The sequence below is a fragment of the Ceratotherium simum genome, chromosome 10 (genome assembly GCF_057802395.1).
Source record: "Ceratotherium simum simum isolate JZ-2026a chromosome 10, ASM5780239v1, whole genome shotgun sequence".
NCBI lineage: Eukaryota > Metazoa > Chordata > Mammalia > Perissodactyla > Rhinocerotidae > Ceratotherium > Ceratotherium simum.
Window position 1 is genome coordinate 9,807,508 of NC_141909.1, and position 3,444 is coordinate 9,810,951.

The window sequence follows — 3,444 nt, forward strand, 5'->3', positions numbered from 1 at the left end:
GCAGTTGTTCTGGGAGGTCTGGATGGGAAAGCAGATGACTTTGGGTTTGGTCCTCCCATGCATGAGATCTCCTTTTCGTTCACACTGCCTCCTCGTAATCCCAAGACGAGAGGACCACAGACGCAGAAGCCCTCTTCCCATCCACACCCATGGCTGAAGTGTGAGTTGGAGGAAATGTAACCTATAAATGAGATTGAGAGAGAATGACCAGAAAGTTAGGAGGGTGTGGAAACGAAAGGGAGAGAGTTTCAGATCGCAGTGAGGGCTCAGCAATGTCAGATGTCACAAAATACCGAGGTAAGTACTGGTTTTGAGACCCCAGATCCCTCTGACGGCTTTGTCCTCACGCCTGGCCTCAAGTGGAGCCCACAGCAGCTTGATGACCGTACCTGATCACCACGTGCCGACACCGGGGCATCAAGTCTCTTCGTCACTGCACAGGAACCTCCTCCGGGAGAGGCAGGAGGCCATCCTGCAGCGCAGCCAGGAGAAGGGAGACCACTTCTGGGTGGACCTGCGCTACCTGCCCTACCGCCACCTGCACGTGCACTTCACTGCCCTGGGCTTTGAGGCCCCTGGCTCGGGGGTAGAGCAGGCTCACCTGCTGGCAGAGGTGACAGAGAACCTGGAGTATGATCGGGAACGCCACCAGCAGTGCACCCTCACCTTTGCCCACAGGGCTGATGACCTCCTGCTCAAGCTCTTCCAGGAGGCCCAGAAAACCTGAGTTGACCCAGGAGCTGTCAGGAGAAGAACACAGATGTGTGGGATCGGGGGTGGTGGGAGGAGGGGAGAGATTTTTAGCACCAAGTGAATTTTTAAAAAGTGTATTTTGTACTGGCATATTCCTAGTATGTGAGTAAAGTATTGGTCTCATTTGGAAAAAAAATTTTTTTTGGCTCATAAAACTCCCATAATGCTAATTATTTTCTTATTATAATGACGAGACAGAGGATAGTGTTTCATATCACTGTTACATTCATGCTAGGGATAACAATGCTTTCTCTATTATAAATGCTACTTGATCTTTTTATTTATTGATTGATTGATTGATTGTGAGAAAGATTAGCCCTGAGCTAACATCCATGCCAATCCTCCTCTTTTTGCTGAGGAAGACTGGCCCTGGGCTAACATCTGTGCCCATCTTCCTCCACTTTATATGGGACGCTGCCACAGCATGGCCCGACAAGCAGTGCAACAGTGCACGCCTGGGATCCAAACCCGGGCCGCCAGCAGCCAAGCATGTGCACTTAGCCACTAGGCCATGGGGCCGGCCGCCTTGATCTTTTTAAAACGTGCTTAGAATATTTGGGATGCTTAATAAAATAAAAAATTATAAAACATTCCAATTTTTTTTTACTAAGCATGCACTATAACCATATAATAGATTCTGTAATCAATCTGATGGTCTTGGCATCTTATGTGAGTTATGTCTGTTGGGTTTGAAAATCATATTGAATATTTTAATACTTTTATTATAGAGAATTTGGAACAGACACACAAAAAAGAATAGTATGACAGAACTCTATGTACCCTCGCCAGCCCTCAAACTTTAACCTATAGCCAAACCTGCCTTATCTATTTCTCATCCACTTCTCCATTAGTATTTTGAAGCAAATCACAGCTATATAATTTTATCTATAAATATTTTATATATCTCTACAAGATAAGAACTACTTTTTAACACAACCATCTCACACCTAAAACGTAACAATTTTTTGAGATCAAATGTTCTGTTAGGTGTTTTCCAATTATGAATGTTTGAATTTGGATATAAAGAAAGTCATGCATTGTGCTAGGTTTTTTTAAGTCTCTTTTAGTCCATATGTTTCTTATTTCATCCTTTTTTTTTCTTGCAATTTTTCAAATTGAAGAAACTAGGTTGTTTGTTCTGTTGCATTTCCACAACCTGCACTTTGCTAATTGTGTCCCCAGTGGCAGATTGAAATTATTTCACTTTGGAGTCCCAGTTGTTCCTTAAAAGGTCTTCAAATAGATAAACAGTGTGCAGCATTTAAAATAAAATGTATTATTTCAGAAGATTGCCTGTCACTTTTGGCAATGCAAATTCAAGCTGTTACAGCTACAGGGTGTTATATAATTATATGTTATATAGAGCTGTTATAGAGTTAGAGCTGTTATATCTGCAATAGCAAAATTTCTTACCATAAATGATAGGGTGGGACTGAGTGACTAGACCTTGTATTGTGAAGAACTAGCACTGAGACATCAAATGTCATCATTTGTCAATAGAAAAATATTACAAAATTTTGAATACAAAATCAGATATGAAAGGGCCTATTTAATTAGAATGAGAAAAGAAATCAATACATATTTCAAATTTTGTAAAGCCAATCAAACCAAAACCATCCTGAGTCCAGAAAAATAGCATTTTTAACTGCTTAATACACTTTTTTCCTACATTTTCTGGCTGCACAATCTTTGATCACCTCTTCATAAAACAACAATTTTGTAATATAAATTTTCATGTAGAGATCAAAAATAAACCAATATTTTAGTGGTTGATCAAATTTTTTATTATTGACAATTTAGAAAATTCAGGCACTTTTCCTGACTCAGTGGCAATTTTACACACCGTTTCATCTGGTACCACCAGACGTCATCAGAACAGGACACATCCAGTATGGTAAGATGCAAGCCAACAAGCTGAGATGCATAAAATGTGTTGCTTCACATACAGATGCCCTTGCTGTTCGTGGCACTGGTACAGGTCTGTACTCCAGATACAAACTGTGGTAAACTCTGTGTCATGCAATCAAAAAGTAGAATAGAGTAAATGTATCATGCATGCTCTGCTCTTTTGACTGTATTCCTGTTGGAAAAGAATGTCCCTTTTGACCAGGTGTTATAGAGAATGATTTAGCAGCTCATGATTTTACACCCCTGATGAATGGAGGACTTTTCCACAGACTGTTGTTTATACCACACCTTCCAAGTCTTGTTTCTCCTCTGTTATGCACACTCCCCCTGCACTGGGCGCTGTAGGAAGCTGTCAGAATGTGATACAGCCCCTGGCCTTGCACCCTTCTGTCCCAACCTGGGACATGTCCTTCACAGAGGGCAGAAGGATTCCTGGAACACAGTTCTACACCTGGATGGCTAGTATAACTACAGACAAAAGAGAAAGTCAATCACATAAACATTTAGCGCACTAAACCCAAACTAAATACATCCTAACTCAACTTGCCCTGAGCTCATCCCAAAAATGTTTGCAGACTCTCCAATCTCACCAAACATGGAGTCAGATGTGATGGAGGGTAAGTCAAAGTGGGAAGAGATAATACTTTCAATGAATTGCAGTTAATACCTCTCATTTTTACAAATCTTTGAGGCCCTGAGGCTCAAGCTTCTGTAGCTTTTATGGTACATCTGCTTACGCAAATCAGATAGTATTTATTCAGTATCTACCACGTGCCAGGCCTT